Source organism: Corylus avellana, chromosome 1 (assembly GCF_965113065.1).
Source record: "Corylus avellana chromosome 1, dhCorAvel1.hap1.2, whole genome shotgun sequence".
Lineage (NCBI taxonomy): Eukaryota > Viridiplantae > Streptophyta > Magnoliopsida > Fagales > Betulaceae > Corylus > Corylus avellana.
The window spans coordinates 26,127,807-26,152,087 of NC_142490.1; the positions used below are offsets into that span (position 1 = coordinate 26,127,807).

General features: G+C 36.9%; 1 long non-coding RNA gene and 1 pseudogene across 2 annotated transcripts; one reads left to right on the forward strand and one right to left on the reverse strand.

Moving 5' to 3' along the window:
• The first annotated feature begins 1,132 nt into the window (after positions 1-1,132).
• LOC132171866 (uncharacterized) lies at positions 1,133-22,401 on the forward strand. Of its 2 annotated transcripts, none has more exons than XR_009439083.2 (4): positions 1,133-1,367; positions 1,445-1,533; positions 20,187-20,280; positions 20,798-22,401. It is a non-coding gene; the product is annotated as an uncharacterized LOC132171866 (long non-coding RNA). The 2 variants fall into 2 exon arrangements; XR_009439084.2 differs by having other exon boundaries at positions 20,191-20,280.
• LOC132171732 (berberine bridge enzyme-like 8 pseudogene) lies at positions 11,252-13,233 on the reverse strand (annotated as a pseudogene).
• Positions 22,402-24,281: the final 1,880 nt, after the last annotated feature.

Genomic DNA, 24,281 nt, shown 5'->3' on the forward strand with positions numbered 1-24,281 from the left:
GTTCGATCGAACATCCCATCGATCCTAGTGAATTAGTTTGATTGATCGCGATAGGATCAAGTGACGATCAAAATTGAAACAATTGAAATTAAAGGTTCGTTCAAACATCTGATTGATCCTAGTGCATTTGTTCGATCGATTGTGATAGGATTAAATGATCGATCAAAATTGAAACAATTGAAATTGAAGGTTTTATCGAATATCCGATCAATCATAATGAATTAGTTCGATTGATCGTGATACGAACAAATGATTGAAACAATTGAAATTGAATGTTTGATCATACATCCGATTGGTCCTAGCTAGTGCATTCATTCGATCGATCATAATAAGATCAAATGATCGAACAAACTTTAAACAAATTAAATGTTTGATTGAACATTTAATTGAACTCTAAGCATTTTATATTATATTAGTGCATTAGTTATATTGATCGGGATACAATCAATAGAACTTGAAATGATTGAAGGTTCAATCGAACATCTGATAAGATCAATTCCGATCGATACTAGTACATACTAGTCTCATCAATCGTAATGCGATCAAATGATCTATTAAACTCTTTGGATTTTGTATTATCTTTATATATTTGTTATATCAATAGTGACAAGTTCAAGAATATTTCACCTATCGAACATCGAATTTGATGCAATATCCCCCTCCATTCGGGTTTGGCGTTAAAATGTTAAATTACTACATATCTTAAAAATTTAAGCTAATAATTAATTATAAGATAAATATCACCTTAATGATATTTTATACTAAAAATGTATTAATTTTGAATTTGTAGTTAATATTTTAATAATAAAAACATATTTAATATTTCACTCATCGAACATATAATTTGACGCAATATCTCCCTCCATTAGGATTTGGCATTAAAATGTGAAATATATATTATCTTAAAATGTTCAATTATTAATTAATTATAAGATAAATATCACGTCAATTATCTTTTACCCTAAAAATGATAAAATGTCCTTTATAGCCTTATACCTTTATAAAATTCTAAATTTACCCTTAATTTTAATTAAAATTATTTTAAAAAAATTAAAATAACTTTTTTTTAAAAAAAAAAAAAAATTTCAAGTTGGGTCACCCGTGAAACATTTTGGCGCTGGCACAAAACATTTTGGCGTTGGACTGAAAATTTTTTGGCGCTGGCCTTATTCCCTTTTCCCTAATTTTCTTTTCCCTCTTTCCCCTATTCTACTTTGTCTCTGCAGATTAGGAATTTTCCCTCTTCTTCGTCTCTCACCTTTCCCTCTTCTTCATCTCTCACGTTTCCCTCTGATCTTAACTGCAATCGGCACTCACGTTGGGTCTCAATAGGCACTCACGTTGGGCCAGCATCCTAGAACCTGCAGGTTTGTTATTATTCTTTCCCTCTCTCTCATCCTCCACCGTGTATTTCGTTTAATGGTTCTTCTCTTATGCAATTCAGGCTTGGGACCCTTTCTTGAGGTGGTGGAGTGACCGGGGACCAGATTTGCTGAGCATCCTCAACCAAACCTTCTAGATTTTTCTGATAAGGTATTGCTTTAAATTTAACATATAAAAGTTTGCCAGCATTTGATAGTTTCTAATGGAAATGACTGGTTTGTGAGTGTCAATTGTCTGAAGGGTAGAGGTTCACAATTCGTGGGTTTTTACGTTTTTTAAGATTATAGGAATTTTGTGGGTTTGGATGGTTTTTTGAGTAATCTTGTGGGTATTTTTTTTTTTTTTCTTTTGGTTTGGTTTGATTGTGTTTGATCTAAGGGCGTGAATCTTGAAAAATACTGTGGCTTTTGACAGATTAATTTGCATTGGATTTGCTGTTAATTGGAATTTTAAGCCTGATATATGATTTTGATTGTTGAATAGTGGCACTTGCGAAATATATTCTCTTTCTGCTATTTTTTACTTTTTTTGTCAAATTACTTTATGTGGTTGACTTATAAGAACGAAGGTTTCTTGGTTCCTCACTTCCTCTCTGTGGAATCAATGGTTTAATTGGCGTGATATCAAGTCTTTGATTCTGCAATTGATGTGGTAAAGGTTTGTGGAATTACATTTATTTTGAAGGGTACTTGACCGGTGGTTTGATCCTAACTATCTGTTTCATCTTTGACGGTTTAAAGTATCAGAAAACATGTAACTTTCGGAAATTTGTGGGTTCTTATCGCCCCGTTCGTGGCTTTGGAGTTGATTGCTTTGCGTGTGTATATATATATATATATATATATATATATATATATATATATATATATATATATTGGTTTGGAAACCAATTTCCTGTAACAAAACATAGGAAACTATGTTCGACTACCTTCAAATCTTCTCTTGCAATACTCTTTTTACATCTTTCCTCCAAATTTTTTGAGGGGGGCGCAATATTTTTTGGCAAGGGAGTGTGAAAATGATATTGATTTAAGGTGATACTATATTTTTCTAATGATATCTATTGCATGATTCTTTGTCAAAGTGGCTCTATTGGTGCATGATTTAGCTCGAGCGCCCCCACAACTAAGCTCGAGCGCACATGCGCTCGAGAGCATTCCCGTTGGGCTCGAGCGCACTCAAAGTCCAACACACGGCAAGAACTCCAAATCCACCTGGGACAAGGATTTCTGTCTCCTACTTGGACTAGGAGACTGACCTACGGTTTTCCTAGGGCTTTTAGGGTTTCTTGGGCTTCTTCTACTCCTATAAATAGACCTCTAAGCCTTATAGAGAGGGGAGCTTAGTTTTAGATATAAAAAATCTTCTTGAAGGCTTGGAGAGTTGAAGAGAAGAGGAACATAGCAGGAGGGCATCCCAGCACTAGGAGGGCATCTCAGCACCAGGATGAGCCGCTAATTATGTAATAAGGCATTGATGTAGCCCTTTCTAAGTAACAATGGATTAATTGTATTTTAATTTGGATTTTTCTATATGCATGATGGTTGTATAATTGTGAGAATTGTCTTAATGTTTATATTCAATCATTATGAATTCTTCTTTTGTTTTAGAAAGTCTTTTATATTGATTGAATTTAATCCTTCATATTTTCTGTGATTATATGAATGATTGTTAGACGATGGTTTTAATTGACATATGATTAAGATGGTTAGATAGGTCATGTCTAGGGAAGACGGATTGTACTATACCCTAGTTTAGTGTAATTTAGGTAGACAGTTCATGCCAAACAAAGATGGGTTATATTATTCCCTTGATTGTGTGTATTGTTGTGTCAATTTTAATATACTCGAAAGTGCACGAATCGTTTGTAATATAATGTTTTGCAAGTGCGAGGTTGAACCCACAGGGAATTGTGTTTTTTAATAACAAATTTAAGTCTAAACTAATTAAGTCCTAACCTAGTTCTAAAAGGGTTTTGAATTTGGGTTTTTAAAACTAAAAGACAACATAAACTAAATAAAGTAAAATGAAAGATAAAGGTACTAAGGTTTGGGAATTCATACTCACGAAATCATAACATACTCTATGATCATCAATATTCAATCCGAAATTCTCACAATTAAAATCTTAGATATGTTTTACTATGTTTCAAAGAATTAATCAAAAGCATCTCATATATCCATTCATTGACCAAATTACAAAAGGAATCCAAATTTAATTGAAATGCCAAATGTATCCGAAGAACAAATTACAAGGAATATCCAATTTTTAGGCATATGAAACCAAGCAATCAATTATGTGAAATTATCCTAAATCATCTAGTGTATCCTTGAATCACAAAAGATATCAAAAAATCATTCAACACAAATGAAATAAGTAAAATAATTGAAATATAAAACCAATAAAATCAAAATAATAAAGACTTATAATAAAGCAATGTTATTCTTCATCGGTGTGACTTCATCCGCAACCTTTGTTGGGAATTAACTCCACATAAAAATAAAACCTAAACTAAACTAAGGAGAAAAACTGTGAAATTTTGTTATCTGGGATTTGTTTCTTTTTCTTAAAGGCATAGAGGTCTATTTATAGGGCATAGGAAAGTCCTAGAAGCCCTAGTAATCCTAGGAAATTCAGAGGTCTGTCTCCCAATCAAATTAGGAAGCAATTGGAGTTCAAATCGGAATAGGATTCGTCTAAATTTGCGTTCTTATATTACGGCATGATTTTTGCATAGAAAATGTCCGAATTAGGAAAATCTTATTTCATAATAAATTGTAGTATTTTGAGTTAGCTTTCCAATGCTGCTAGAATCACCTCAATCTGATACTTAAACGAAAAGTTATGGTCAAAATACTGAGATATGTGCAGAATCTGAATTTGAATCTAATGCGATTTTGACTCCAATTAGAGAAATTTCGATTTAATCATTTCCTTGATTTGGTTAAACTTAACCACATCATTTACGCCTTCTCAAAGTGTTCTTTTTTTCAAACTTTGCAATTTTCCCTTTAAAGCTGCAATTTCTCTTCAACAACTTACAAAACACTAAAACACAAAACTAAAATAAAACATTAGATAACAACACAGCTAAATGATTAATTAATATAAATTAAGGGGCCCAAATATGTAATATTTGGCACTCATCATATATCCTATTAAGGAATTAGATAGTCCATACCTAGGGAAGACGGATCGTACCGCATCTTAGTGGTTAAGTGAACGGTTCATGCCAACTAAAGATGGATTATACTTATTTCTTAATGATGGTAATTTCTTGACTACTAGAGTGAGACGGGCCCTATTTCATATTTAATATGAATTTCTCTTATTAATTTATGATTGACCATTGTTATTCGGTTAGTGGTGAAATCAACCCCCTATTCTATCTCTCATCACTATTTATTTTTACTTTTACTCTTATGCATTTAGTTTAAAAACAAAATCAAAACAAACTTATTTTAATTAAGTTATATTTGATCTTAACAAGCTTGATAACAACACATACGCAGTCATTGAGGTTCAATACCCTCTATATAGTCCTATCCTATAAAGATTCGTTCTATTGGGAGTAGTAATTTTATTATTGTATTTTTGCACACAGGGGTGGCAAAATGGGTACCCATACACGACCCGATTATGACCCGCGGGTACCCGTTACACGATTAGCCTATACCCAGACACGACCCGTTTAGCTAAACGGGTAATCGGGTTTGACACGATTACGACACGAAAATAACCGGGTAACCCGACACGACCCGTTTTACCCGTTTAAAATAACCGGGTATAAACGGATAGACACGACCCGACACGACCCGATTACCCTAAACTATAATTTTTTTTAAAAAAAAAAATTAAAATTCAAAATTGTAATAATAATACTAATACATTATACATCAATATAGTCAATGCAAAAAATTGAGTTCTAAGAGATTAAAGGCTTTAATAAAGAATAAGAAAAAAAAAAAAAAATTGGAATTTGGATATTCAGTTGATGTTTCACATCCACAAATCAATTGGCGTTCACATACACATCCCAGCGCGTGTAGCCTGTGTTCCCCCTAAAGGCCCTAATCAACAACCACTTTTCTTTTTTTCAACTTAAATAAAGTTATTTAATTTTTATCTACAATTAACAATTATCATTTGCTTATTTAATTTTGTCATTTTGTAATTCATTGCTTACATTTAATTATCTACCTCTCCTAAGAAAGACTAAAAGGATGTGCAATATAATGCAGAATTTGATACAGCTGTAAAATTAAAGCAATTGTTGTCTGGATTAGACAATATTTATGAGATGATTGCTTAATTTGCTTTAGATTCCCTTCAGTTTTATAGAAAAAAAATTGATTGCTAATGCCTTGTATACCAAAAGTCTTATTCCAACCATGGATACTAAGGGATTATAAGACTGAAAAATCACATGGTCCATTTTTATTCAATTTTTTTTAAAAAAAAAATTTATATAGAATTATTAGGATGCTTAAAAGTCTGAACTCATATTTTAGAAGGATTTTAATTAAGCTATTTAAGTATGTGATTATGGCCATTAAAACTTCTTGAAAAAAAAAAATATAAGTAATAGAGGTGCTAATGCTTTAGCAGGCTCAACCCCACCTCACAAAATGGCCAAATTTCAAAACACTCTCTTTCTCTGCCTCATGGCAGTCTCTTTAGCCTGCTTCACTCCTTCAGAATCCGCAGGATTTAGCCTAAAACTCATACCTAGATTCTCCCCAGAATCTCCTCTGTACCCTCACCCTGGAAACCTTAGCCAATCCGAAAGAATCCAAAAAATGGTCGAGATCTCCCATGCAAGGGCTAACTATCTTTTCTTTCTAATAGAGAGTTCTTCATTAGTAGACATTAGAATTTCATTTTTTTTTTTTTTTTGAATGAAAAATGGCATTTAGTTTTAACCAACAAAAAAGTCAAAGACATAAAATTTAAACAAATTAGTTCAACCCAAAAGCAAGTATTAATGGGTTAAATAACTTAAATTGTGTCCATAAACTAAAATGTGTCAACATTTCCATCATAGCAATAAAGAAAAAGATAATAATAATAAAAAAGCTAACAAAAACAAAATAATAAATACAAAAAGAAACAAAACTCAAAACTACATCAACATTAGATTCATAATTCCTTGCAAAATACAAATTAGGTTCCCATGAGCCAATGTCTATTATGCCACTCCACTTAAGGATCCATGAAGGCATCCATGATCCACCCATATAATCAAAGTCCAAAGATATAAATTATAAAACACTACAAATATGATCAGTTTAAGAAATATTAATAGATTGTGCTCCAGATGAATCTGGAATGTCACAGGAAACTGTCAAAACATCATCTTCTTTGCCATCCAAGTCCAACTTCATTTGTGTGAGTTCTATATCAAAAAATAAGAAGAATTAGTATTATTTTATTATAGTGTAATAAAAAAATAATACACATAAACGAAGAAATTAAATATGGAAATAACTAATATTACCTTCATCTCCATATAACCAATCTTTGGTGCAAACTAATGCCTCAGCAATGTCAGGCTTGAGTGAGCTCCTATATTGATCAATCACACGTCCACCAACGCTAAAAGTGGATTCCGAAGCAACAGTTGAAACAGGAATACTCAAAACATCACGAGCCATAGCAGCTACTTCAGGATAGCGAAATTGATTTCCTTTCCAAAATGAAAGGATGTCAAATGTATCATCCAAATCGACAGACCTAGGCTCCTCCAAATAAATGTCCAATTGATTCTTTTGAAAATTAATATCATCTCCAGCAAATGCTAAATAGTCCTACATGAAAGTATGAAACAAAGAGAATATAAACATAAATAATTGAGTATATATATATACTAAGTTACAAAAAAGATAAGAAATTAATGATATTATTCACCTTTTGCCAAGATAGTTTTGCTCTAGGTACTTGGGGGCGCCGAGCAGTTATGGAGCTTGAACTTGAAGTATTAGAAGAAGCACTATACTCCATAAAAAGGTTCTTAATTTTCTCACGAACATTCTCGAATTGTATAGAATCCATAACTCCATAGATCTTCGTATAGTAATAATTTACAAGATGAAGCTTGTAACGAGGATCTAATATAACTGCTATGGCCAACACTGCACTAAATTCTAACCAATACTTCTCAAATTTAGAGATCATTTGAGTTGCCATTAATCTTTTATGCTCATCTTCACTCACAAGGTCTTCCTTCAAGGATAAATAAATCATGGCAACTACGGAAAAGTATAGGTTGGCAGTAGGATACTTAGTACCAGAAAAAACACATGTAGCTTCATAAAAGCAAGCTAAGAAACTACTGATATCACCCACCTTTTCCCACTCGAGTGCACTAGGACAATGCGGCTTATAGTTTGAATCAGTCATCGCCAAATAACTAAAAGCACTACGATAATGAATAGCACTCTCAAGCATAAGATAAGTAGAATTCCATCTGGTTGGCACATCTTGTTTTAACCCCTTATGACTGTCCAATGACATTTGATTTACCGCATGAAGAAATTTTTGTTTTCGCCCTTGTGATCCCTTAACATACTTTACGCTATCTCGAACCTTTTCGATAGCATCATCAATTTCTTTTAATCCATCTTGCACAATCAAGTTAAGAATATGGGCACAACAACGCATATGAAAGAACTCACCTTCACAAAGAAGGGCTTTCTTAATGTTCAGTGTTTGCTTTAAAAAGTCAACACAACGATCATTAGCAGAAGCATTGTCCAATGTTATAGTAAAAATCTTGTTCTCAATCCCCCACTCTTGTAGCAAATCATATATCTTTTCTTTCAAAGAAACACCATCATGTGGTGGGGGCATAAAAGAAAAGTTTAACACCCTTTTAGTTAATACCCAATCTTTGTTAATAAAATGTGCAGTAAGGCACATATATCCATCGGTTGTCAAATACGTCCACATATCAGATGTTAAACAAATCCTCCCAGGACAAGCATGCAACATAGATTTAATCTTTTCTTTCTCCCTCATATGCATCTTAACCAAATCTGCCTTAGCAGTATTTATAGATATAGAGGGTACATCACCACGCAAGTACTGATGTAATTGTCTTAAACCATCATATTCAACAAATGAAAATGGCAAATCATGCTTAATAATCAAAGCAACCAACAATTCTCTATATATTTTGGGATCAAATTTAGATCCACTTACTGACAGAGATCCTGCTTTCCCAGCTAAGAGCATCTGCCCAACATCACGAGTGTTTGCCCCCCCACAAACTTGAATGTGCTTTCTCAAATTCCCAGTTCCATATGAACTTCGAGCCTTGTACTTATTACCACATGTCTTGCATTTTGCCCACACCTCCGGGTCATTTGGATCAGTATTGGGAACGACATCATAATATTGCCAAACAGTTGAGGTCCTCCTCCGCTTCTTTCCCTTTTTGTTACTCCCAGTCGGGCCAGTCCCCACAGAAACAGAGTCACCTCCTAGTGACGGTAATTCGACCACATCGTCATCAATGTCGAATGCATCTTCAAGAACTTCTTCAATATTCATCTACACACATAAATTACATAATCATTAGTTAAACTATTAAAGTATATGACTAATGACTATATGCTATATAACTATAAATTGAATATTTAAGAATAAATTAAAAGCTATATAGCTAAGTGAAATAAAATAATCCAACCCAAATCTTGCAATAAGCAACTATGGTTAATCTAAATATCTTTTTTATTTTCCTCTCTCTCTCTCTTTATGAAGTTCCATTCTACTTTTAATCCCCCAATTTTATTTTCAGTTTTAAGTTTTTAAAATCTTTATTTTTAATTAAAAAAAATCATTGCTTTGGCCATATTTGCCATAAATTGTTCAACAATGCAAATTCAATCAATGATTTAGCAAAATTATGTACACTAATATATAGTAAAAAAATGTAATTAAGCTATTAAGGTATAAACCCTAAACCGTATAATATCACATAATTGCTTGAAAGACAAATATATATCAAAAATTCAAACAATCCAAGATTCAAAATCAGAGTCTACAATATATATAAAAAATTCAAACAATCAAAATCAGAATCTAGACTTACAAAAAAAAAAAAAAAAAAATCCTAGAGAGAGTAAGAGACATACCACGAGAGACAGAGAGCTGCGTCTGAGTCGGTCTGACGGCGACGGTGACTCGGTGAGGACGGCGAGTCGGCGACGGTGAGGTCCGTTCTTGGCTCTTGCTAACGCCTAAGGCTTAGGCACCTAAGTTCCTAACGGCGAGGAGCGGAGGAGGGAGAGTGGAGCTGTGGACTGTGGAGACCCGAGAGAGAGAGGGAGAATCGGGAGAGTCAAGAGTGGCCGAGTGGGAGACGGTGAGCCGGACTGTCGCCTGTGTCGGTGACGGAGGGAGAGGGAGAGACCGGTGAGAGGGAGTCAGGGAGAGGGTTAGCCGGTTTGGTTACGTTACAGAGACTGAGAGAGTCGAGAGAGAGACTGATTTTTATTTTTTAGAGTCTTAGACTTTTAGTTCAAAAATCAAAAGAGTAAAGTAAACTGAGTCCACTGACGTGAGGACTGAGGAGTCTGAGGTAGTGAGGCACTGAGGTGAGACCCATTTCGTGCGTGCGTGACAGCGTGAGGCGAGAAACCGGGTCGCCGGGTCCAGAAAAAAGGAAAAAAAAAAACCGGGTCTGACGGGTCGACCCGCCAGACCCACCAGACCCGGATACTATGCGGGTCTGGCGGGTCGACCCGCCAGACACGAAATTTTCGGGTCTTAATCGGGTAGACCCGATTACGACCCGAACCCGATTAGCCCAAACCCAATACCTGTTTTTTCGTGTCGTGTTCGTGTCGGATTCGCGGGTCGTGTCAAAATTGCCGGCCCTATTTGCACACAAAAGACCACATCATTCGTCTTAAAAGACTGATCAAAGAAAAAAGTCAATACCGAGCATAGGTCGGTAAAACAAAAAACGATCCATTCTGAAAGCATAAAATTTTCATAGTCAACTCAGACAAGGAAATTAGGGAGTAAGTGTTGGGTAATTGATCAGCCACAATGCCAAAATGGGCCCCCAAACCAACACTATTAGGCAGGCCCATGAACAAGAGGCCCAAATCTTTATCATACTAGCCAATAAAGGGTAAAATGGGAAACCAGCAGTTAATGGAGGAAAGCCACGTTCACAATGAACATGGCAAAGCATATAGCGCCAAGCTGAGCCACGTGTAAACGTGCCCGAACTAAGAGCACCAACCCACATTCTGCACGAACGTGACCAAGACATCGTCAGACTCCACGATCCCATGATCTAAAGCAACCCACGATCCCATTATCCACCACTTCAGCATTGCGCACAGTGAATCTTCAGGAACATGGGGCCTAGAATTCAGTGACACTAATCGCTACTTGATGCTTATAAAAGGGAAGCTCCAACCAGATATTTGGTTAATCACACTCAATCTCTCTTTGCTCACTTTGTCCCTATGTGAAAAACCCTCAACTGACTTAGCTAGGCATTGGAGCTATCCCCCACCGATACACCCCAACAAGCTCTTATCCCGTCTTTTCTTTTTCTTTTTCAAATTACATCTCTCAAATTATTAAGTCACTACCTCTCGGAATCTTCATTAACATATAACATAAAAAATTAAAACTTGATAAAATTCCCCTCACCATCTCCCCACCATCTTCCCTCTTCCAACATTTTGAGATTTAAAAAAAAAAAAAAAAAAAAAAAAAAAAAAAAAGGAGAGAGAGAGAGAAGATGGTGAGGAAAATGAAAAATAGCATTTGCCCTCACTTTAACATGACACCTAAGACATCGTGATTCCCTAATTTGTTTGATGGTCTAGACAGATATGAGGCCTACTGATTCTGAGCATAGTCTGTGCGTGCCGGGTACTTGGGACGACAAACATAAAGAGATACTGATTTTGACAGCAAGAAACATCAAATTATTTCGAATACTACTCATTCAGGACAGCTCATTTATGGGTTTGTCCGTCATTCTAGAAATGAAAAGAACTGCAAGTCCATGCCATAGTCTGACGAAAACTTTAAACACATTTTACTTCGACATATCTTAGTTTTTCCAACGAAGACTTCAATTATTTTGCAATAATCAACTAAGTTTTCAGGAAATGATTTAACTAAACAACAAATTCTAGACACCAATTAAGCTACTTCCGTGAATATGGAAGAGTAGGGATGCTTTGTTCATTCCTAAAGAAGTTTCCAGGATCAACCTTTGTCTTAATCTTCACCAACCTCTTGAAATTACCCTTGAAATACTTGATCCCATAAACTCTTCCTTGCCGGTGGCTTTTCTTGCCGTTATGGTTGATGCCCAAGTCAAGATCTTTGTAGTTGAAATATGCTTCCCTTGGATTCTTGGACACAAATGGAGTCATGTAACGGTAAAGCTTTCTCGTCAAGTTTATGTAGTAATCCGTCACCTCCTTCCCGGCCTCATTCCAATTTACTACGTACTGAATCTTCGCTAGATTCCCCGCCCGATGTGGGAACGGAGTTTCCTCAGCCGGAATCTCACCCATTCTTCCGCCGTAGGGATTGAATATGAGTATCACGGCATTCAGCTCAATCAATCGCTTCCAAATAACCTCCAACCCTTCCTTTGAAATGGGCTCCTTCATATAATCCGATTTCCTCTTCAAGTAAGTTAACGTTTGAGGTATTCGACGGAGCAAAACGTCGTCTGCGGTGCCGAGGGGGAAGTTGGTCCAGAAAAGCACGGATTGGAGCCATGTCGTTTCATTGCAATCCGATTTCTTCAAACCCATTTCGGGGAAGCTCTTGCTCATGACGGAGACAAGTTTTTTGGAGTCTCCGAGGAACAAGGCGAGGAACGTAGCCCTGCCGGTCTTCTTCCCATGGGTTCCAATATTTACCACGTCCAGAAATAGCCTGATGAAAAGGTTGTTATCCAGCTTATCTGCAACAGTCTGCCACCTATGTACGATGTCGGTGGCATTCTCTTCCAATGTCTTCGCTACCCGGAAAACAGTTACCGTTTCCGGTACGCGAACGAGCCTGATTTTATACGAAAGGATGACGCCGAAGCTCGCTGCTCCGCCGCCTCGAATAGCCCAAAACAAATCTTCTCCCATGGATTTTCTGTCAAGAAGTCTGCCATTAACATCAACTAGCTTCGCATCAACAATGTTATCCACCGAGAGGCCGTACTTTCTCATCAAATTGCCGTAACCGCCGCCGCCGAAATGCCCTCCGACACCGACAGTCGGACAAACACCTGCCGGAAAACCATGTTTCTTACTTTTCTCAGCAATTCTGTAGTAAACTTCGCCGAGAGTTGCTCCGGCCTGCACCCAAGCGGTCTCACTCCCCACATCAATGTGAATGGAACGGAGATTGAACATGTCAAGAATAAAGAACGCGACTTGGGAAACGTACGAGACGCCCTCGTAGTCATGGCCGCCGCTTCGAATTTTCATCTGCAGATTATGCTTTTGAGCACAAAGCACGGCTGCTTGGATATGGGATTCATGCAGAGCAGTGAGAATGAGGAAAGGCTTGTGGGTTGTGGAGGTGTTGAATCGAAGGTTTCGGATGTAAGATTGCAAAACAGAGGAGTAGGAGGAATTGTTGGGAGTATATATTGCTCGAGAGATTGGATGACAGGGCTGAGAATGGCTCAAAAGACAGCGAATAAAGGAGCTAGAAGAAGAAGAAGGTGATCCAAATGCTTGCCATGACAAGGAGAGTAGGAATATTGCGAGCAATGAAAGCATTGCCTGCCTGAAAACTCCCATGCTTGGATTGTACTGCTCAGAACGCTTGGGATGGTAATATATATAGAAGCACATGGATATATTTCCATATGTTTTGAACACCAATATCGCTGTCCTGTCATGTCAGGGGGAGCCGCTATGTTGAGTTGTATCACAGTGGCAGTAATTTAGAACATAGTGGGGGACTTTGTTTATTGGTTGGAAAATTCATTTTCAAGACTCCAATGATCATCACTTGCTAGAGATATTAATGGACATTAGCTTTTTATTTGAGCCACTCAAAACCCAAGAGCCTAGTGATGCACGTTTCACTTTTCTTGTACAAGTTCCGAGCTAAATAGAACCAAGGTTAATTAACAAAAACAAATGTTATAGCCCTTAAAATCCTTTTATAACATAAAAAGCAAAAACTCATCAAAATGTACTAAATTTTGAGTGATGAAAAACATCACGCCGTCCGGGTGATTTAATATTTTAAAATATTAAAATATAATAATTAAAAAAAAAAAAAAAATTGCATGGGTGTGCATGACTGTTCATGCACGCCCGGCGTAATTTGTATCATCACTCCTAAATTTTTATTTGCAACATTGGTGCGGGAGAAAATTAATAAAATTATTATTTTAATTATCCATGTATTTTAATTTTCGTTAATGATTGAGTTATCCTAGACTACTGAAGTCAAACCCAGACTACTGAAGTCAAATCTGAGGTAACTGGATTGGATAAGTGAAATTCTGCTTTTCATATTAATGAGACCAATTCTATAACTTCTAGGAAGTTGATCAAATCCAAGTTTGTTCCTACTTGTTATTATTGCGGCATCTTTGGCACACCCGACCACACAGTTTAAAATTAGATCCAAGAAACCTTGGTCTTAAGAAAAATGCCCCGAAGACCAAAAAATTGGCACTACAAAAATTTTGTTGTTTAATGACTCACAAATAATTTTTTTTTTTTTTTGCCTAAAAAACGTCATTATTTGTCTAGTGACGTTCAAATAGTGTCTTTTTTCAAATGACAAAAAGTGCATAGACTAGAAAATTGGCTAGTGTTGTTTGAACAATGCAAAATGACACTATTTGGTGTCATTTTCAGCAAAACGACACCTTTTAAAATGTGTCATTTGAACAGTGCATGACACTTTTTAAAAGGTGCCGTTTTGCACTATTCAAACGTCACTACTCTTTAAAAAATTATAAAAACAATAATTTCAATCAAATATATATATATATATATATATATATATATATATTAGAGGGGTGGTTGCCAGAACATGCAATCACCCCTTGTTAGGCGTGGGGCCACCCCCAGCCTTGAGGGTGGCTCATGGGCCACCCCTTCTCCCAAGTGTGGCTGTCGGTCATGTGTTTTTTTATTTTTTATTTTTTATTTTTTATTTTTTTAAAAAATGTTTTACGTGTGTGTGAGAAAGTATAATTTTTTTGATTTTTTGAGTGTGAGAAAGTAGAAATTGTTTAGGCACCAGTATTTTCAAATTTTGAAACGTCTTACTGTTCATGCATCACTATTCACACATCACTTACTATTCACACGTCACTACTCGCACATGAATACTGATGCGTGAATAGTAGTTACTATTCACACACGAATAGTGATGTGTGAAATAGAAACACAATTCACACATCACTATTATAAAATAGCGATGTTTTTTTAGATATTTTTGCCAAATATGTAATCGGCTAATTTCGGTGATCAAAACCTCGTAATTGCATCCCACATGTAAATTGGCATCTTTAGGAGCACTTGGTAGCAGCTCAAGGAAACCATCGTCCAAACGTCAAGAAGGACCATCCGGATGTGCAGCAGGATGACGACTTCTAGTACTAATTCCCGAGTGCTCCGTTCACTAGGCGTTCGTAGACTGTCCGTACAGTAAAGATGATGCTGATTCAGCTAAGTCCTCAAAATGGACCATTGAAGCTAGGGTTGCCACGTGTCAGCAGCACATGTAACCTAGCCACGTTTGAAGCCTCGTTCGAACGGAAGTATGTGGGAGGATAGCTATTGTGGTCGACAACTTAAATGCTCGCAAACAACACGGGAGTAGGTAGCCATTAAATGCACCACATCCGAGCGGTAAAAGTCGGAGTTCAAACAGCAAATGGTCAATGGTCAGTTGAAAATGGACGACAGATTAAATGCTTCCATTAGACACAGGAGTTAGTAGCATTTATGACTGCTTTGTTCGAATGGCAATCAAGACCGTCCGAACAGTCAGTTGGTTGGTGGTCAGAGCCGCGCATGAAATGCATGTGGGAATCCTGGGAAAGTTGTCCACATGTCGCCACTTCAGCACGTGAAGTCAAGCCGTCCAAAAGGCCAGCTCAGTCGTCCGAACATTTAGGGTTTGTTTGGTAATGGGGATGGGGATGGGCCAAACACTGTTCATCACCATTTCCCAAAAAAATCAACATCAAAACATTCTAACTTTTTTACTTTTAATATCAAATCATTCACTTTTTATTATTATTCAAATAAAAAAATCACTACAAAACAAAACTTTTTCACTTTCCATACCACTTTTTCATTTTTTTTATACCAAACATTCTTACTTTTTTTCACATCAATCTACATCAACTACAGTGTTTAGGCCATCCCATTTGCCAAACACCCCCTTAGTCATAAACTGCATTAATTGAAGCTGAAGGGGCATCTCATTACTGCCTATAAATAGAGCACTAATGCTTCTAATTTTGATCAAGGAAAACAGAGGGCAGAAGCACGAAATTGAGAGAAAAATCCTAAGTGCTTTGAGTGAGTTTTTCCTTGTGTGCTAGGAGAGGTTTTATGTTGTAAGCTTAGTCTCTATACTCTCCTAAAGTTGTGTTGTTCCTTGTGTGCTAGGAGAGGTTTTATGCTGTGAGCTTAGTCTCTATACTTTCCTAAAGTTGTGCTGTAATTTATTTTCAGCAACTTGTGTGTAAACAGTGGAGGTAACTTGTAGCTTGTTAGAGGTTCAAGCAAGGGAAGTTGATAAGAGGGGTACCAAAGGTTCTAGGGGGACTACCGCGGTAGCCGGGCAAGAATGGTCACTTGTCTAGACGAGTTCGTGTCAACTACAAAGGTTTTGTAAGTGTGAGAAACTTGTATTTCCTCCTCCATTTATAGTAAACGATTTCTTGGGTCTGTTGCCTCAAAGTGGTTTTTCCTTGAAGAGGTTATTCAGGTTTCCACTTCATAACCAAAAATATCTTGTGTTAAATGCTTTATTGTTTTACATATTTTTGGTGATTGACTGTTGCATGTGTTAATTTTCAATTCTACATTATTTGTGATATACACCTATTCACCCCCTCTAGGTGTACTTGGGAGTCTAGATAGTAATTCTCAATTGGTATCATAACGGGTTCACTCAGTTAAAAGATTAAATTCCTGAGTGTGATCCTATCTATTGTCTAGACATCTCAAACTCTTGATTGTTTCTAAACTGTTGATAATACTTTTTGTGAAACCATGTCTTCTGATAAATTGTATTATTTTGTTTATGATTCTGAAAATGAGCTTGATCTTCAAGAGACATCATTTGTTGTTTGAGAAATTCTCTGAGTTGCAAGTAATTAATTCTAAGAATCTAAAGAAACTTAGAGAGGTTGAACATGATAAAGATGAGTTAATCGGCGAATTGAGTGGTTCTCTTGACTTGTGTAAAACATGGAAATCTGAAAATCATGGTCTTGCTAATAAAGTTGAGTCATTAGAGAATGAATTATAGGAGTCCAAAACTCTATTGAAAAATTCTCTAATGATAATCTTGACAAAATTTTGAATTCCTAGAAATCTGCTTATGATAAACCTGGGATTGATTTTGACAAGATTGTTGCTCCTTCCTCTAACCTTGCTTTTAATTCTAAGAAAGTTTTTGTTGAAACAATAAACGTGGAAGAGTCCTTGGATTTAGGTAAGTCAGTTCTTGTTCGTTCCTCGAGGAGAAGAGGAAAACAATTTTTGAACAAAAGGAAGAAAACAGTCACTGCGGCCTCAAGAGGTAAGAAAGGTAAGTACTCTCATGCTGAGCATCTCTTACCTGATAAGTGCCAAAATATTCATATTTTATCCCTTAACTTATATTTGTTAATTCCTTACTTTTGTTAGTTTATGCTATTTTATTTCCTTTTTGTATTTTCTTTGTTTTATAGGTTTTTGGAAGAAAAGAAGGCATCTCCGGAAGTATCACGCTTAAAGGATAATAAAATTGGAAAAAAGCTAGAAAATTTGAAGCAAGCAAAAGTATTCTGGAAAGTGCGCACGAGCGCAGCCTTGCGCTCGTGCACACAAGAGGATACTCGATCGCAGACGTGCGATTGAGAACACATGGGCTGCGATCGATAGCACCCGTGCGCTGGAGAATTCCAGAAGCTGCGGCCAGTCTTATATTGCTTTTCATATTAGGGTTTTTCTAGTCCTAGTTGCACTAGGACTAAACCCCACGAGTTTACTAGGGTTTCTAGGATTTCTAGAGTATTCCTAAGTACTATAAATAGACCTCTAAGCCTCACAATTGAGGATCGATCTTGAGACACAACTTTGGAGAGGAGAATTTGGAAACTACTTCTAGGAGCGGTTTTCGGTTCTTTCTTTTCCCTTTATTTTAATTATGTGTAACTAATACTTTAGTAGGGCTAGATTGAAGCCCTAATTATTTTTATTTAATATTTCAATATTGGCGCCTTTGTGATAATCATATTGTGTTACTTAACTTGATTAATTTCTGTTTTATTGAATTCCACATATGTGTGTGATTGGCCATTATATGCATGTGGTATAGACTAGTTAATTAAATTAATTTGGATGATCGAGTCCTAGGTTTAATAGAGTAACAAAAGAATTTCACCCTGAGTTCTTGGGTTCATCAACATGGGAAACCAGGAGTAGACACCCACGCCCTAGGCCTCATGTGTTTGTCGATTTTCATAGATTTATGTTTTTTTAAAGAACAACTTAGTAGACACCCATGCTAAATCCTTTAAGAAAGAAAAAAAAAATTAGAGTAGACACACATGCCCTTAGGTTAGCAAACATTAAGTATTCATAATATAATTGTATCATTGGCATATTGTTATATTATTTGAGCATGATTAGTGATGGATATCAAAGCCCTACCTTTATCTTTATCTTTATTTATTTTCATAATATCAATTTCATGACAAAGTTGATATTTTAATTAATTCTAAGCAAAATCAACAATCCTCGTGGAATTGATCTCGTATTCGCTGCACTATACTATCGTTTGATCTTGTGCACTTGCGAGTAAAATGTAACAATTATTATCTATTAATTTAGGTAGTATTTGGCACAACATTACCTAGAAGCAACTCCAACATTGTTTACCCTACCAGGAAACAACCTTCCCAAAAGTTTATTCCTACTTGTCATCATTGTGGCAAATTCGGTCGCATAAGACCAAATTGTTTTAATTTCATAGTCCTTGAGCATAACAATAAAATTTCTTTTTCTAAGAAAGTTTTTGAGGGGTTTTGTACAATGATGAAGAGAATGTTACATAGGGCAAACAATCTGGACAGGAAACACACTTTTGTCCATGGAGTTAAAAAAGTTTGGGTAAGGAAGGAAGACACCATTCTTTAGTTAAGGGGGAGTGGTAGTCATATTACCTAAACTTAGGTGATCATATGACATGCCTAGGAATGCATATCTTGCTTATCATTCACATCCTAGAGCATGTAGTTTTGTGTTTAGTTTTGCATGTTGTGTATTAGTATATAGCATCTTGTTGTGTTTATAGTTTTTCACTATATACAAGTTTGCTTTGAAAGTTTCACTCTATGGAACAATCAAAAAGGACTTCACCAGATATTTCTGTGTTGTGGTATTGGAAAAGTGTATGGACAAAATGTTGTGTGAGGACCACCAAGTTTCTTGTCTATATGCCGATCCTATGTCCATACTTATGTGGTGACTAGTGGAGGCCTAGAAAATAGTTTTAAACCAAATCATACTCTATAGAGGACCTATATGATATGATGAAAGTTTAAGGGTAAAGCATGTTCTTGTTATGTGCCTTTTGCTTCATACATGTATCCTAGAATGTTTAGGACTTTTATTTTACATGTATTGATCTATTGTTTTACTTCCTATAACTTCTTCTTTTTTATATAAAATAAAAAAAAAATGGGAAAGTTGTTGGTATTGTGTGGCGCCTTGAGTTGTTAAGATGGATACATTCCTTGAATGATCTTCAAATGCTTTTTGAGATATCATCTTAACATATGTCCCTTGGGAATACACTTATCATGCTTGGGTTGATTATCTTTATAATGAACCGTTATTTGACTACTCAAGCATATGTTATTGTGGCACATCTCATTCATGCTAATTCTATTACTTAAGTTTCAAGAAGGAATGTCGATCCATATCAATTTGTTGTGATGGACAAACCATATGCATACAATGGAGATTCTTGTAGATTAAATTGACCAAATGCTGGTTGAACCTAGAGCCTAAAAACTCCAGCTCAAACCCATGTCTTGAGCTTCTTTTGTTATAATGAAAGACACGTTCTCAAAGAGAAAATTCAAAGTGAAATGTGCAAAATGCCATAACATTCCAAAAAGGAAAATTTCATTGTGTCTATTCTTTTGTGCTTGGCTCATCCACAAAAGAAAATTTTCGGATGTAGCTTTAAGCCTTATGCCAAGACTTAGGGGGAGAGTATTGGATGAAGGTGGCTAGGCCCTAGTAAGGTTTGACTTCTAACCTAAACAAGCTATGAATTTCCTTCATACGGTTTATAAGTTTGTGCTTCATTGTCTATCTATTTTTCTGCATTGTTTGGCTCTTAATTGAAGCTTGTCACACACAACACAATGGCATGGATAGTGATGGTACATATTGGCATTGCATGAAGTATAAAAATGACATTGTTCATTCATCTTTTGATATTCTTGTATGCTTCGGATATTTCGGCTCATTCAACAAGAAGTTATTTTTATTAGCATTTCTTGATCATTAATTGAATGTATTTATCTTGATAAATGCTTACCTTGTTGAAAGAAAGAGAGAAATTGGAGTAAGGGGGAGAAAACCCATTGTTTCTGGCTCACCATCCGAACAGTGCAAAGTGACCATCTGAATGGCCCCTGCCTAGGTATGTTTCCTAAGCTTCAATCTTCTCTCATGTCACATTTTCTAGAAGATTTGGAACCTAGGTTTTCAAGGTTGGGTTTCGATTTTGGTTCGAAATTTTCGTACTCCCTTTGTAAGAATAATAGCTACTTCTTGTTGATATGTATTAGCTATTGTTTGGGTTGTACTTTGGCATGTATTTTCATTGTTCATGAAATAGTTTTCACATGTCTACTTTCAATGCATACCACATGTTTGATAAAATGCCAAAATGAAGTCTTTGAACTCATTGTTCCATTTTCTTCTTGAAATGCTTCATTTGTATTGTGGTTATGCTTTAGGATTTGATTAAGGTGTATGTAAGCATGATTGTTCATTAGTCTTATTTGATTTTTCACATGCTTAAATTTCATGTACAGCATGTGTTTGATGAAATGCCTCAATGATGTCTTTGAGACTTCAATATCACTTGTCTTGGCTATTTCATGATTATACTTACTCCATATCATGTGTTGATTGTATACTACCTTGGAGTCAAGTGTGTAGGTACCATGGCTGAGTCTTCCAATGCTCATGGTCCATCATGCCTTACAATGAGTTGTTCAAGCCCTCATTCCTCCTAATGCCATATCTGTACTTCCTAAAAAATTTGCTGCACTATCAGATCAGGTGACAGATATGGGCTCTCAAATGGAATCTTCCATTCAAGGACTACTTTAAGCAACAAGGTTGATGGGATTTCTCCAATATGGAGAATGATTTCTGCAGCCCCTTTAATCATTTGTGATAAAAAGGGGGAGTAGCATTGGTTAATGGAGAGTAGTTATGACTAAGGAGGAGTCATGTCTATTATTGGACTGCTGATTTTATTTCTGCCACTGTTGGGAGTTTATGTTTATTGCAAATATTCTGTCTAGATTTTTGCAATATTTTATTTAGTGCTTTTATCATCGAAATGCCAAAGGGGGAGTTTGTTATATATTTTTGTCAAATATGTAATTGGCCAATTTATATGATCAAAACCTTGTAATTGCATCCAACATGTAAATTGGCACCTCCAGGAGCACCTGGTAGCAGTTCTAGGAAACCATTGTCCGAACGTCAAGAAGGACCATCCAGATGTGCAACAGGATGAAGACTTCTAGTACTAATTCCTGAGAGCTCGGTTCTCTGGGCGTTCTTAGACCATTCGAACGGTAAAGATGATACTGGTTCTGTTAAGTCCTCAAAATGGACCACTAAAGCTAGGGTTGCCACGTGTCAACAGCACATGTAACCTAGTCACGTTCGAAGCCCCGTTCGAACGGAAGTGTGTGGGAGGACAACTATTGTGGCCGACAACTTAAATGCTCATGGAAAACACTGGAGTAGGTGGCCATTAAATGCGCCACGTCCAAACGGTAAAAGTCAGAGTTCAAACGGCAAATGGTCAATGGTCAATTGAAAATGGACGATAGATTAAATGCTTCCAGGAGACATGAGAGTTGGTAACATTTATGACTGCTCCATCCAAATGGCAATCAAGATCGTCCGTACGGTCAGTTTGTTGGTGGTTAGCACCGTGAATTAAATGCATGCGGGAATCCCGAGAAAGCTATCCCATGTCGCCACTTCAACACGTGAACTCAAGCCATCCGAATGGCCAGCTCAGCCGTCCGAACGTTTTGTAAGAAATTGCATTAATTGAAGCTGAAGGGGCATCTCATTACTGACTATAAATAAAGCACTCATGCTCCTCATTTTGATCAAGGAAAACAAAGGGCAAAAGTAGGAAATTGAGAGAAAAATCCTAAGTGCTTTGAGTGAGTTTTTCCTTGTGTGCTAGGAAAGGTTTTATGTTGTGAGCTTAGTCTCTATACTCTCCTAGAGTTGTGCAGTAATTTATTTTCAGCAACTTGTGTGTAAATAGTCGAGGTAACTTGCAGCTTGTTAGAGGTTATGGTAAGGAAAGTCGATAAGAGGGGTACCAGAGGTTCAGGGGGGACTACCGCGGTAGCCGAGCAAGAAGGGTCACTTCTCTAGACAAGTTCGTGTCAACTACAAAGGTTTTGTAAGTGTGAGCAACTTATATTTCCTCCTCCTTTTATAGTAAACGATTTCCTGGGTCTGCAACCCTGGAGTGTTTTTCCTTGAAGAGGTTCTTTAGGTTTCCGCTTTGTAACCAAAATTATCTTGTGTCAAATGCTTTATTGCTTTACATATTTTTTGTGACTGATTGTTGCAGGTGTTAATTTTTAATTCCGCATTATTTGTGATATACACCTATTCACGCCCCCTCTAGCAGTACTTGGGAGTCGAGATAGTAATTCTAACGTTTGAACAATTTAATGATTCATTGTTCACAAGTCACCAAATTAAGGAATTTTTGTAGTGTGGGTATTGAGAACCAATTGAGAATCCTAACTGAACATGCTAGAATTATCAATGAAAAATTAGTTGAACTGTCCAAGTCCCCTCAATAAGTCTAATCTTGCTTCTTGCATTAAAGAGTCTCCCATGGACAAACAAATCTGCATTAAAAGGGAAGATCACCTGTGTTTGGTTGTTCATCCTGCTCTAAATGTTCTTGATACGTGTCTTTGGTATATGGATACTGCTTGTTCTAAACATATGACGGGTAATAAGACTCTGTTCAAATAACTAAAGGAAGGAAGAGGTGGAAACATCACCTGTGGAGATGGAAGCAAGTCCAAAGCCATTGAAAAAGGAATTGTGGAGATTTCTAGTTGATAACCTCCGAATGTTGCACATTCAAGCCAATGGACCTAGTCGAGTTAAATCTTCTACTGTCAACGATAATAAGTTTACAATGTCTTCTCTATAAAAATATCTAGACGTTACAACCACATCAAGAATGTTAAATACATTGGAGAGCAGAAGAAGGAGAGAGAAGAGAGAGAGAGTGGAAGCATAAGGACAACATTGTATTGAGTCTTCTATTCTATGTTATTGATGTGATTACAGAGGCCTCTATTTATAGAGAGGCTATGAGTGATAAACAAGAAACCTAGACTAAGGTAGGGAATAAACCCTAAAGAATAATATAAAATATTCTAACATCCTCCCTCAAACTTAAGGTGTAAGTTTGAGTTAGGGAAAAAGAAAGGGAAATTATAATTTTTTTTTTTTTTGGGTTCCAAATAATTCACCAGAGTGGTGGCCGGAATATGGCGGCCGGAGGCGGAGGACAGCAGTTACTGGCTGCCAGTAGTGGCTGCTGGTGGCAGCTGGGCTGTGAAAGATTTTAGCCATGAACTTGGGCTAGAAAATTATTTGATTGAGCTTGATGGGCTGAATTGGTAGGCCCATATTAAAACCGGGTTGACCAGTTTCTAGTAGACCGAATCAGACTAGATTTGGGTGAACTGAGCCGGTGGGCCTGATCAGCTAAACCAAGAGGACGGCGGCTGCTAGCTGCTAGCAGTGGCTGCTGGTGGCAGTTGCGCTGTGAAAGATTTGTGCCATGAACATGGGTTGGAAAATTATTTGATTGAGCTTGATGGGCGGAATTGGTAGGCCCATATTACAACCAGGTTGACCAATTTCTAGTAAACCGTGTCGGACTGGATCCAGGTGAATTGACCCAGTTGACCTGATTGGCTAAACCGGGAATAGGAACCGGGTCTAACCCGTAGTGTCGGGTTGACGGGCGAGGCCTAATAGGCCTAAGCCATATGGACCGGTTTGAGATTGGGCTGGTTCGGGTTATGAAACCCAGTGAACCAAATCGGATTCATACCCACTAGGTCGAGTTAAAGGACTAGATCGGCGGATCCATGGCAAAGATTGGCGTGGCGCTCTTAGAGGCTGACATGTGGCTGCAGCAAGAGGGGAAGCATCTAGCGCGTGTGGCACACACGCGTTCCAAGAGTGTGTCAAACCTACATGCAGAACTTCTACCGGCACGTCTGGGTCTGTTGGCGGATTTTCTTACGGATCCTAGACGGCCGGTAGAGGATCTTTGGAACAGTGCAGCAAGAAGATTGATCGGCTGAAGGCGGTGGCGCGTGGCGGAATGGCAGC